This window comes from Tachypleus tridentatus, chromosome 6 (assembly GCF_004210375.1).
Source record: "Tachypleus tridentatus isolate NWPU-2018 chromosome 6, ASM421037v1, whole genome shotgun sequence".
Lineage (NCBI taxonomy): Eukaryota > Metazoa > Arthropoda > Merostomata > Xiphosura > Limulidae > Tachypleus > Tachypleus tridentatus.
This window is the reverse complement of record NC_134830.1, coordinates 143,414,965-143,428,569: the sequence shown is the minus strand read 5'-3', so window position 1 is coordinate 143,428,569 and position 13,605 is coordinate 143,414,965. Positions and strand designations below refer to the sequence as shown.

The 13,605-nt window shown below is 33.3% G+C and overlaps 1 pseudogene across 1 annotated transcript in view; it reads left to right on the top strand.

Moving 5' to 3' along the window:
* The first annotated feature begins 305 nt into the window (after positions 1-305).
* The window catches only part of LOC143253920 (WD repeat and SOCS box-containing protein 1-like), a 31,103-nt pseudogene continuing 17,803 nt past the window's right edge, over positions 306-13,605 (top strand). Inside the window, exons 1-4 of the transcript XR_013029893.1 lie at positions 306-365; positions 2,097-2,190; positions 3,787-3,958; positions 5,466-5,519. The product of XR_013029893.1 is annotated as a WD repeat and SOCS box-containing protein 1-like (transcript). The remainder of the gene's footprint in view (positions 366-2,096; positions 2,191-3,786; positions 3,959-5,465; positions 5,520-13,605) is intronic.

Sequence of the window (13,605 nt, the reverse complement as noted above, 5' to 3'; positions counted from 1 at the left end):
GAGTTTGGTGATAGAAGATTTTTCAGGATAAAAAGTAAGTTATTCATTTCGTTATTATTGTATGCAGTTGGTAATTGGAAATTGAAAAGGATGCTGTGATAGTTACTAGTACTAACCTGCAATACTGCCGATACCATTTTAACTTGAAACAGTGGCTAAACAGTATCTATTTTAAGTATTACAGTCACAATATTAGCACTGTCTTTAGGTTAACATTTCACATATATTATATGGTATCGTGCTTTCTAGTACCAGTAGTGCGACAATTTAAATTTTGTCACTCCATTCTTGGCCTTTTTACTGGGTGATAACGGCATTTTATGGGGTTCAACCCCCAAGATTCCTTCGCTAGTGGCAGCCCTACTGTAATACAAATGCGATACTATGTAGTGATAGTAAATTAGTTTTGGATAACTGTTTTAAAATGTTTTCGTGGATGCTGTTGTATGGTGTAGGGCTAATAGTTTAATGGAATATATTCAGTTTCATTGTTATTGTTAATGTGTTACCACATATGGTAACGTGAAAAAAAAAAAAACTTTCATTTTTCTAAAGTTCAATGCATTAATATATATTATTTATGTTGAAGACATTGATATTATTTTAACTACAAAGAATATTTTTTACCATTGCATTTATAAATCACAGTATACTGCTCTGAAATACTACATTTAGACTTGGACCCCAGTTCTGTTTGAACGTGCCCTGAATCCCCAGTTGGTGATTTTGAAACATCAAAGTAGAAACAATTATCATAAAGGGGTATTGGCCTGGATCCCAAATCTTGAGTTAATAAAAGTATGCGTTAAAGAGAGATATAAACCTATAATTATATTTAAAACTTGTCATTATGTTGGCAATTGTTTTTGGGAATTACACCAACCCTTAGACAAATTTCAAAAGATACAAACTGGATTATTTTAGATGAGATACCTAAAGTCTGTGCTGGGACTTTTTATATATACATTAATGATGCTTATAGCAGAATGGTCAACAATAGTCAGGTTTGCTGCTTACATTAACATTTTGGGTATTGTTGACCATGAAGAAGATGGTTGATTTACAAAGACCTTTTACTGATTTATTGATTGTGTTAGATAATGGAAAAATGAAATTTAATGATGCCAAGAGAAAAGAAATGCATCTAGGCTACTCTAATTTAAGTTGATTCTGTTTTTGATGGAAGTGAACTAAATATTGTTACAGAAGCAAAGATTTTGATGTGATCAGTTAGCCTCTCTTTAAGCCATTAAGTAGTTGTTAGTCATGGTAGAGCAACTAGGATTTTAGGCTGAATCTGCAGGAATATTGAATGCAAGTCTAAAGAGTTAGTTTCTTAGTACTGAGCTCTGGTTAGGCATCATTCAATCTTGGGTTTCTTACTTTATCTTGGATTACAAATAGATTTTATAAATTTTTTAAGATTGTGCTTGTATAGACTTGATAAAACTTTAGAGTTTATAAATACGTCTATGGATTGTTTTCTGTTTTTTGTTACTTTATTTTAAAGTCTGTGTCAAATTTACAGTTAGAAACTTATGAATGAATAAGTTTAAAAGTAACTGCTAGTTTTCTTGATACAGTAGTTAGTGACAAAAAAAAGCCATAAAATTTGTTCAGACTTTTAGCTGAGGCATCAGTATAACTGAAGAAACTTTGTAAAGATTATGAAAATAAATTATTACTATTTGTAATTTGATTCCTGAGAGGTTAGTGTTCTAAACTGTACTAAAATTAGAAGAACAATCTTCAGTTTACCATCAGGGCTATTAATATAAGAACATTTAAAATGGTTACTATTTGGAGAGTAAAGGTCTTTTTTTTTCCCAAAGTGTTTAACAAATTTGCTTTGAAAAATTTTTAATTTCCCATCCCTCTGAAATAATGTAACAAGTGTTTGAGTCTACCACTGTTTTTCAGACAAATATCTTAAGAATAAGCTAAGATCTGAACTCTTAAAATTTGTAAATAACTGTAGCCTATGGCATCAGTGCAGAACTAAACCTTAAAACTTCTAAATTAGATTTCAAACCTAACCATATTTCAAAATACTTTCAAGGATATTTCAAAGTTTATATCCAATGCTTACCTTTCAGATACATTATAATATAAGAGAAAAAAACGCCTACCACTGCAATTCATTTATCCATTTAATGGCAAGTTTCAAGAATAAAACAAGAGATGAAATATGTAAGTAGTTTTATTTCCCTTTTTTGTAATATAAAATATTGAATTTGGTTCATAAGATTTAAGTTTTTTTACTTTCTTTTTTCAAATTAAAACCATTTTAATTAAGGGCTGTTTGTTAGATGGTTACATACCTTTCACATAAGTGCACTTATTACAATTTAGAGGTTGAAAGTTTTTGTTTTCTTTATCTGAACACTAATGGATGTTTTAAGTAAGCTAATAGGTAATTTTAAAATGTTAAATACCTGATGGTAGCATACATAAGTAAACCCATCAGGTTTTTTTTCAATATTTGGTAAAAGTATAGATAATTTTCTTAAATATCATTGGTCTCAGTTCAAATGGTTGAACAGTGTTTCCATACAAGTCATGCTATTTGTATGTGTTAGTTTAGTTTTTTAATGACTAAAAAACAAAAACATATTTTTTCTATACTGATTAACCTTGTCTCGATAAGTTTAAACTTTTTTTCTACCTTATAAAATCTTTGTCATAATTAAACAAGAGAAAGCTTTCTATAGTTATATTTAGGTCACTGTGTGTCTGTAATTCATTGGAACCTTTTAGTGCTGTCTTGCATACATCTGATATTTTGAGTATCTAAACAAAATCATGGACCACAGTATTCACGTATCAAATGTTTGTTAATTCATGAACATTTTTGTAGTTTTGTTTTTTAAACTTGACATGATAACTTCACAAGAACTTGAGGAAATTGTGTTAAATGGTTTCTCAAATCTAAGCCATGCTTGATAATGAACAATCCTTGACATAGTTACTAAATCATCTCATCTTAGTGGCTTAAATCTCATATACATGGTCAATGTCACTAAGGAATGGGTCCATAACATAATTTTTCTCTCATAATGCTGTAACTGTATGACCCAGCCTGCACACTAGCTTGTGTCATAACTTCTAGTCAGTGATAGTAAAGTTAATTCTTCCAAATAAAACAAACATAAAACTGTTTGAAATAAATAATGTCATGTTATTAATTTTTATCTCAAGATCTGGTTAGTAAATAATTTGATAATTAGTTCAGTTGCATAACCTGATTATAGATGACATTTCAGCTGACATGGCAAATGGCAGTAGTGGAAGAAATGTTTTATTAGTATGGGATACATCATATGCTATGAGTTTTTTCTCACTCTTGTTCTTTGAATTAAATAAGGTACAAATTTTATGAGTGCATGTTTAAACATGTACTAATACCAGACATTATCTCTAATATTCAGATGTCTGAAGTGATTAACACAGTTTATCCAGTCTAGTTGTTAGCACTGCATGTTAACTTTGGTAATTAATCTAGTAATCTTTCAACAAACCTTTGCTCAGCATACTGAAAGATGGACTCTGTATGTCTGAATTTTCTTGATAATAAACTAATGTATATTGACCTCTATTATATTTCAAATGCAGAGGTATGTACTTTTTAATATTAGATTAGTTTTTTTTCTTGAACATGTCTCCAACCTTGTTTCTTTGTTTTACCTTAATTGGAAAATGAAGTTTTTAATTTATTTTGTTGTTTAAATTGATATTGTCAATACCTTTTGTAAACCCATTATATTTCAACTGTTTTTTATCTTATAGCTACAGCAAAATTATTAGCTCAGTTAAAGCCATCTGAAGTGAATGAGAACTATCACCCCAATGATTGGGAAACATGGCAGTGTGCTTTTGCACCCGATGAATCATATTTTGCTTGGTCTTGTGGGAATCGTCTAGTCACTCTGGTTCCTTGGAACAGATGCAAGTCTACTTTGTAAGTTATCTCTCTGTTCACTTTTGTTGTTGTTTTCATATGATCAACAATTTTATTTTGTTGTTTGTTTGCAACTTGATACAAAGTAAAAATGAATCTTGGTAAGCAAGATTTTTGATTACCTTGTTAAAGAAAGAATTAGTGACTGAAAAAGCATGGTCTTGGCAGAACTAAATTAAAACAATTGATGATTTGCATGTGTACTAATACTTCCAGCAAAAAGCACTCTGTGGAATGTCAGATTTATGAAGATCAAATTTCATACTCTTGTCTACAATTGTAAATGTATCTAACAAACAAAATGATTTTTTTTTTGGATATAAACATTAGTGTAAGATACTGTAAGACTCTCATGTAGTTACAACTTCTATTTAGTTGCCACAATTAACTCTAAACACAGTGGTATAACTAACATAACTTAAAGCATGACTTCATGGTTAAAATCTTGGTTCAATATGTACTAACAGAACTCAAGAGAGTTTGACATTATGGTGTTAGAATATTAACATAGTATAGGTTAGCAGATGTTAGGTGAACATGATGTAAAGGATACTTAAATATTATTTTGAGTTGTGTGGGAAATTAGATTCTTAATTTGTAGGCATTTCATTAATACATTCTTTATTACAAAATGTTTTCATTTAAAGCTGAGGAAGTTGTTCTGTACTAATTATTTCGATTTGTTTTTGTATTGTGTTTAAAAGTAATTATTGCCCCAGATAGAAAAATTTTCTTTCAAAAAATGTCCTCAGAGTGTCTGCTCTCCCCACACAACTCTGTGAGAGAAATAATTGTCCTCTTGGTTCTGTGTTGCTATTTGTTTCAATTTTATAAACAAATATGACATTTGATTTATTTATTAGAATGTTTTTCATGGACAGATAGTTTAATACTAACATTTACCAACCTAAAATATTTGATACTTTCACGTTGTATTTATCTTGTAGGTTTTGTTAACAAAATTTGCATCATTATAGAATACCTAACTGCATATGGGACTGACACGTTCTTGTGTATAAATTATATGGCCTACAGCTCATCATTTGGTACAGAGGCATATGTATTAATACTGAAAGATGGCCTTGAAACATAACTCTTTACTTCTAAGACGTGTCAGTACAAGTTGCATCACATTATTGATATGCTCTGCTTGTTTAAACAGGCAAGGGAGGCCATGAGACAGCAATACCAAAACAGCCACTTGCATTGATAAATGTTGTTTTTGCTGGATTGGTGTAAGAAGGGTGTTATTCAAGACGTTAATGAGTTCCTGATGTTGTTTGACAATCAAGTATGGTTTTAAGGTCATAACATGCACATCTGTATCAAATAACAAAGCTGTAAATCATGGGATTCCCCCTTCTTTTTTTTTAAATTCCGTAACCTACTTTGTGTCAGTCCCTTATAGTTTTAATAGTAAAATTAGATAAGAATTGAAATAGGTTATCCAACAAACAGGTGAGTTAAACTGTGACATCTTTTTTTTGTTCATCCTTGCTACGTTTAGGCCACAGTTGTCTGAGGTCTTGGCACAGCTAGTTCTTCCGAAGCCAGGAATCAGGTAAGTTTTTCATCAGTTACGTGTATCTTTCAATATGTCTTTTCATCGTCTATCAGCCAGTACAGAATTGTTTTTTCTCAGTGTATATGTTACCAATGTTATGCTTAACCGGTCGTACGTTCTTTTTTCTATATTTGTATTTTGTTCATAAAGCTTTATTTAATTTTAAGTGTACTAATGAGCATGTGACAGTTTGGTCACAAGCAATATGGAGTTACAGGAAATGCATGTACATTGTGTAAGGTGTGTTTGCTGCCTGTTTTAATCTTTGAACGTATTTATTTTTGTATGTATTGAAAAGGCTTTCATCTCAGATTGGTGCTTATTGTAATGATGGCATTTCTACATTGTCTCCTTTAACCAGCTATAACTTAATTTTCAATTTCTATCAATAAACATTGGGTTTTATTTGTGACTTGAGTTAGTTTATTGTTTCTATAATGTCTTCTTATACAAGAAGATCCTCAATCATTGTTTTACTAATTGAAGACATTAAGAAATACATTAGTTACTAAACAGTTGTGGTCTAATGAAACAGTGGTGTTGTTTGTGGATGAAAAGATGATAATTCTCTATTTGTGTCACTATCCTACATTAATTCACATTGTGTGTTTTGTTTCTCCACGATCTCTCAAAAGTTTTGGAGTTAGATGGAACAGAGGTGATGGGTGAGCTCATGATGGTTGGAATAATGCCCTCATCTATATGGCATAATGCCTTGCTAAGGGGATTTAAGATGCAACTGGAAGTTCACCCAAACATGATGTAGTTTTCAGGGTGGTTCAGTTTGAATCCTTATGGGTGGGTTCTGTACGAATCATCCATAGGGTAGGTGTTATAAGTAATTTGGAATAATGGATGAGTTTGCTCAGCCCATTTGTCCCAGTAAGGTAGGTGGATAAATACTTTAGACACGAGTTTACCAATACCAAGAACTATGACCGTTTGCCGCGAGTTGTCCCTATTCTATCCAATTAAGAAACTAGTTCAGTAATTTATGAGCACGCTGTATGTAATTTAACGAATATCTTTCTGTTTGTAGGCCTTTGTTCTAGCCTTAATTAACGTTTATGTAGTTCTAACATGTGTATTGAATCTGAAGAAATCTGATTCTAAGCTTCAGACCCTAAACATAGTTTTACGCTTTGTTACATGTAGAATAAACCATACGTATTAAACAGCAATTCGTTATTTGGGAAGTTTCACACATGGTATTTAAAGTGTGTTCTGTCTGGCATTGCACTTTCCTGATATTTTCCGCTCCACCACTAGATACTTGTCGAAATGTTAACGTTGACTAGCCAAGTGTAAGAGGTACAGTGACCTCTATCGATATCTTAGTGAAGACTCTTCTGCAGCCCACTGAGTAGGAGTCAATGCCCAACTTGGAACGTCATGAGTGAAGGACAGTTTGTTTGATTTTTACAGTAGAGAAAATAACGCTGTGTGCGAGATTTGGGCATGAGTATTTGCAAAGAAAACTATTTAAAAACAAATTATACGTTTACTTGGTTGAAAAAATTAATGGAATATTAGGCTTACATGAAAAACTTTTCTAAAGAACTACGAAAAATACAATATTTTTGGTTTCATGTTTTCGGTGTATCTTTTAAATTATTCTTAGCTGCAAAAGAAAAATATTACCCAAACAACGGACTGAAATCTAGTATCTGTAACGATTTGAAAACAATTTACCATAAATATGTAACACTGGAATGCGTTAAAACTGTGTGCAATGAGCAAATTGATTGAATTAACTGATCGAGCTCGATTCCTCTAAAAACGTTGCGTCCAGAATTAAAAAAAAAAAAAATTCAGTCTATTTTTGACAGTGGAGGTAATCGTTTTAATTGGTCAACTGACCGTTAGTTTAATAGCTTCGAAGAAACTAACCCGGACTTTGTATTCTATAACGCCAAATCCTCCAAATATATTACAAAAAAAACCCAAAAAAACAACCTAAAACAGCGGTCTTTAAATTCTGAGTCAGAACAGTAAAGATGATATATAACAACCGTTTTATTTTCATATTTGTAAAACTGTGGGTTTTTGGTAAGTTTTGTAAAAGCAAAATAAATGTATAATATGAGACTCCATAGGCTTTACTGAGATGTAGGTTAGAACATTTACAATCCTTCCCCTCCCTCACGTCTAATTTAACATTTAGTCAGCAAAAATCTCTACTTACGCAGTTGGATGATGAATCGTAATTCAGGATAGTTTGAGAACTATTGGTGCAAAAACAAATTATACGTTTGTTTTACGTCATAAAATAAACTATGTATGGATTTCTAATTATAACCGTGGTTTCTTAATGTATGATATGCATTAAACCCCCCCATAAACTTTTAACCCCACCCCCTTTTTCTTTTTTCTTTCTGGAATCTAGTTGGAAAATGGTTGGCTTTTTGCCATGTTTAACTAATGTATTTTTACTACACACTGCCTCAAGGTTGTATAGGTGCGAAGTGTGAAACTTGGTTGATGTAGATCAGCTGCAAGTTTGAGGGTCCCAACCGTTAGACTGGGTTTAGATACTCCTGGTAGGGACAGCACAGTAGAAATGTCCAACAGAGACTGCTATAGCTCCCTCCCTATCCAAGCGAATCCCCTGGTGAAGACAATTAATTACAGATCCGATATACACATCTAAACACGTGAAATATTGGTAGATCATATTCCAAGACGTATCACGTAAGACGCTAGAACTTCTAGGCTGCTAAATATGTAACCTGTAAAGTTTGGGTTGTTTTAAATTTCGCACAAAGCTACCCAAGGGCTATTTGCGCTACCATCTCTAATTTAGTAGTGTCATACTAGAGGAAAGGCAGTTAGTCATCACCACCCACCGCCAACTCTTGGACTACTATTTTACCAAGAAATATTGGGATGAACGTCACATTATAACGCCCCCACGGCTGAGAGTGCAAGCATGTTTGGTGTGACGGGGATTAGAACCCGCGACCCTCAAATTACGAGTCGAGTGCCTTAACCACCTGGCCATACCGGTAAATGTCGCTGTAGTTACAGATACTGTTCTGATATATTCCATTTATGTTGTTCTGAGGTCGAAACACCAAACACAAACACTTTGCGCTAATTAATCCTTAAAACGCAACAACAATAATTATTAATGTATAAAGTTCTGTGTTTTTATTTTTAACCTTTTGACCCATAGTACTATGGATGTAAATGTTTTTGTTTAGAGCTAAACGTGACCACGGTTAAAGTTGCTTTTTATTGCATTTTTGAATTAATAATGTATTTCAGTAAGTTCTTTACCAAACTGTAAATTATATATTCTCAGTTGTTTGGCAGAGAAACGAATCTTAATACCTTACGAGAATAAATAACTATACAGTTATTTGTAAGTTTTATACAGACCAAAATTGATTGATTCAGTTTAGTGGAAAATCAGCCTCTGTTAAAATTGACACCCAGAGAAGTATAGATTTATGGTTATCATTGTTTTCAATAGTCTTTTGTTTAAAAAAAACAAAACGTAACGTGTTGCGACTGGATTTAAAACGTTTTTAATCTAAGTATCATCTACGCATCTTAGGTAAGAAGCACTTAAGACGGCCAGTGAAGGCCTAGCATAGAAAGTGAATGTGTGATGTAAGGATGCACACATTCTATTAACATAATAGTTTACAAAATTAAAGCTAAAAGAAAAAGCTTATGAAAATGTCATTTATTCGAATAAAAATAACTGTGTCCTTGGATTGTATATGATCACTCTTGGTTCTCGTAAGGGCCACCTACGTTGGCAAAACTAGTAGCCATCTAGTTTTACGTTTCTACAATCACGTAGAGTGTCCTGGGATATTGATACTTTGCATTCAACTCTTTGTAACTGCTATATGAAATCGGAAACTGAATAGCTATCACAATATAAATTTAAATTAGAGTAAAATCTCAGCCACTGGTGTATCGATTTGGAACTGCTAAAAAAAAAAAAAAAATCTGCCTTAATCATTAAATTCACCTTGCTCGTAACAACCTGAACTCCCTAAAACTTATTTTAACTCGCCCTGCCACTACTTTCTGTTCTCTTGTTTTTTGTTGTTTGCATTTAGTTTACGCGTTTAAAATCTAAAATGTTTAATATTTTGTGAACTTGTTATTGAACTAATGTAAGAAAAAACGTCTCGAAAATGTAATTATTTTCTTATTCTGTACAGGACGAGTTGAATATTGATTCCAAAACGTTTATGTAAAGAAATATTTACTTTATCAGTTGTTTTTCATTTAAGTTTTTACATGTGTAATACGGTAGGTTGCACGAATGAAAGGTACATGTGCACAAGTTGAGTGTACGTGAAATGAATAATTTATCATATTACATAGCAGACAAAAAGGAACCGTGATTGGCGTTTTAATTTTATTTGCCAAATGCACATGTTACTAAACCCCAGAAGTCTAATCGTTCATTACGCTAAAGTGAAATTATACAACTTGTGTAAATGGCATAGTGCTGAGACTTGTGAGTATATTTTAATTTACGTAATAAAATAGAACTTGGTGAAGATTGACGAAATCAATGTAAAGAAACCGCGGGTTAATTCTGAATTTGCAGTTTCATATCAACGGAAACTTTGGCTTTTTGTTATTGTTAGCGCCAGAACAAAAAAGACCTCAAGCAATCGCCCATTAAGAACATCTGACATTTCTGTCTGGGTATAACGTGGCAATGGAATAATTTGCATAAAGACATTATTTCGAACGTGGGTTGTCTCACCTATTGGACAGTTGCTTGGGCCCCCATGCGTGGAAGAGAGCTTACAATTGTTTTCAAATTTACTTCAGTTTTCTTATTATATGGCCCAATTTACTGAATTTTCCTCGGTCTCTAGAATGACTGAGACCACTTCCCTGATCTTGATGGACTTGTGTAATTTGATAGGTGTTTAACATGCTGACTCAGTAGGTGTTGAATCGTAGGCTGCTTAGTTTTTACATGAATATCAAAGTATGCTGTTGAACTCTAGCAGCCTAGATGTTTTTTTAATTAAATCCTCTTAACTCGCGGTATTTTCGAGTCATTACTCGAGTTTGAAAAATGTACCTTAATACTGTTGAAATGTTAACGTAGCATCTGGAGTTTTAAAGGCTAGTTTTGTTGTACATTCAATATTCATTTCCAGACAACTTTTGCAGCATGTTGTCTTGTAGGTGTATTTATGGTCATGGCTCAGCTGAACTTCACAGTACTTAAGTCACTGTTGTAAGAATAAAGGAAAATTTTATTTCATTTGTCTAATTAACTGTATTTACGTCAGAAAAAGGGGAGGGAGGGAACTCTAGTCTGTAACACCCCTTCTGAAAATTTAGATTTATTATTTATTCTACTTGATTTTCTGTCTGCAAAGTATATAGATTCACTATGGACGGATAAAGGTTGTGAAATTAATTTTTCGACCAGACAGCTGAAAGGCTTAAGAGATCGAGGTTAGAAAATAAAAGGTCGGGTAATTTGGTCACTATACTGCATATTTTCACATTAATTTCGCCGGTGTTTTTACCTCTGATTTGCGTCGTATTTTCACACCCATTGCAACAACGTAAAAATAATTCTTGGTGACAGCATTTCTGAAAGTAGACGCAAATCGACTCTAACTATAAAATAGTTCGGGTGAGCACTCCTAACCCAAAGTTCCTACACGTCTGACTTTGACCTTCTCCAAGTGTGTTGTCACATGCACGTGATTTCCTGTGTGCTAGAATTACGATAATTCTTGTTTTAATAATAGTGTGCAAGAGATTTGTTTATTCACATAACACAATGAGGGGCTTTGACCCGGACTCTGCTCCTCTCCCTTTGAGTGGGTGTGGGGTTGGAGCTTTTGTTGACTTTTCTTAGCAATTTTTCTAAACGTTTAGGAAAAATGAACTTTGGTGGGCCAAAGTGAGATGTAGGTGTGCAACCCCTTTCCTCGAGTGCATGCCCTAATGATCCTAGATTTGTTCTAATTATTAAGAGTTTGTAACAATAATACTAATAAAGTTGTAACTGTAATAACAGTTAATTTGTTGTTAGGATTAGGGTAGGGGTCCTTGTATTAAAACGAGTGATTTGACAAACTCGGCCCCTGCGTGGCTATGTGGTTAGGGCGCTCTCTTCGTTATCTGAGGATCATGGACTCGAATCCCCGTCCCATCAAATATGTACCCCCTTTAAGTCGTGGAAGCGTTATATTGTGACGGTCAATCCCACTATTCGTTGGTAAAAAGAGTAGCTCAAGATTTGGCGGTGGTTCGTGATTAGTTACCTTTCCTCTAGTCTTAAACTGCTGAATTATGGATGGTTAGCGCAGATAGCCCTCGTATGACTTTCTCGAAATTCAAAAAACAAACTTATTTAGATGTAATTTATAGGTGAATTAGGTCTTTCTTTAGTTACATGGCACTTGTTCAACTTTTATTTGTAGAACTTGTATGTTCTTTCCGCCAGTGGCACAGAGGTATGTCTGCAGACTTAACTCTAAAAAGTAGGTTTCGATACCCGTGATAACACAGATAACCCGTTATGTAGATTTGTGTCTAGTTACAAACAAACCAGACCTTGAAGTAGGAGATGTGAATTCGCATTTGTTGTTATTACGTGGGTTGAAACGCGTTCTTTTGACATAACATTCAGCAAAATCTCATCCGTATAAATAAACTAAACATTATTCACTTTATTGTTGAAAACTGAAATTAAAGTGGCGGTTAGAACGATCGAGTCACAATCTACAAGTCGCGGGATACAATCTAGTCACTGAAAACGCTCAGCCTTTTAGCTGTGGGAGAGTCTTAACTTGACAAAACCTTTTGTTTGTTATTAAAGAATAGCCCAAGAGTTATCGTTTAAGACTGCTTAGTGTGGATATTAATTAATTTTGTGTGTGTTTTATAAGTGTTGATTGTTTTTTATTGTAAGAGAGTTGAAAGCAGACGATTATTGGAAGTTGTGTGTGTGTGTGTGTGTGTGTGTAACGTTTAACGTTAGAGAAAGACTAATAATAATAAATGATAGAATAATAATAAATAATAAATTATTCCGTCAAAGCGTGTTTCTAAAGTAACTGAATCAGCCTGAGTAACCTTTGATAAAAGGAAGAGAGGATATTTTGAAGAAAGAACAAACTATTACTGAAAGAGCAGTGTAGGACTGCGCGTAAATCACATCAAAATTGTAAGTGAATTAGACACAAAATTATAAATGCGATAGAAATAGTGAAAGATAGTTTGGCTTGTAAATTTAAATTCTAAAGTAATTGAATAGGCCTAAGTGGTCTTTTGACAAGAAGAAAACCATACAGTATTTGATATCCTTATACTCTGTAGTATGAAGAATTTATTATACATGCGTTTAACTAATGTACAGCATGCTGTTCGTTTATCTGAATTTACCACAAGCAAGTCAAACACCTACTGTACAAGAATTCTGAGCCCAGCAACAACGCTACATATGTATACTACAAGAAGTACAAGTAACAGTGTTGCTTTCTTCCATTTATCAGATATTTACGTTTGTGTAGAAACAAAGTTAATATTCCCCCCCGTGGTGGTATTTCGACATGTTTAAGTGTGTAATTGGTATATCTGTTTCTGATAACGCTTGTTTTTCACAAGCTGCGTAAATCTATTTTTGTCATACGTTTCAACAGTTACATGTGCACTGTAAATATAGCCCAAAGTAACCTCTGTACCATAAAACATGACCAAACTCAACCTCCGTACTCTAAACGTACAGCCTCGTCTTTATTTTATGACGGTACAAATAACGAATTGATAAATGTAGCATGTTACAATAGGTAACTCTTCATCATATTGATTTTAACAGTACAAGTTACCAATAGATATTTCGCCAGTGAATAAACCCACATACACAGGGTAACCCAAAAATGTACCAGCATATCAAATGATTATAGGAAATATATTAGCCTACATGTCAGCTGGACATTGTTATTAATATTTCGTCCACCATATTAACTGTACATGCATTGCTGCACTATTGGAGTTGCTCGAACAGTCGTGACAAGTACAACAGAGAACCTAACTCAGATTTGTACAGTTGTCAACTCTGATTCGATAGAAAACC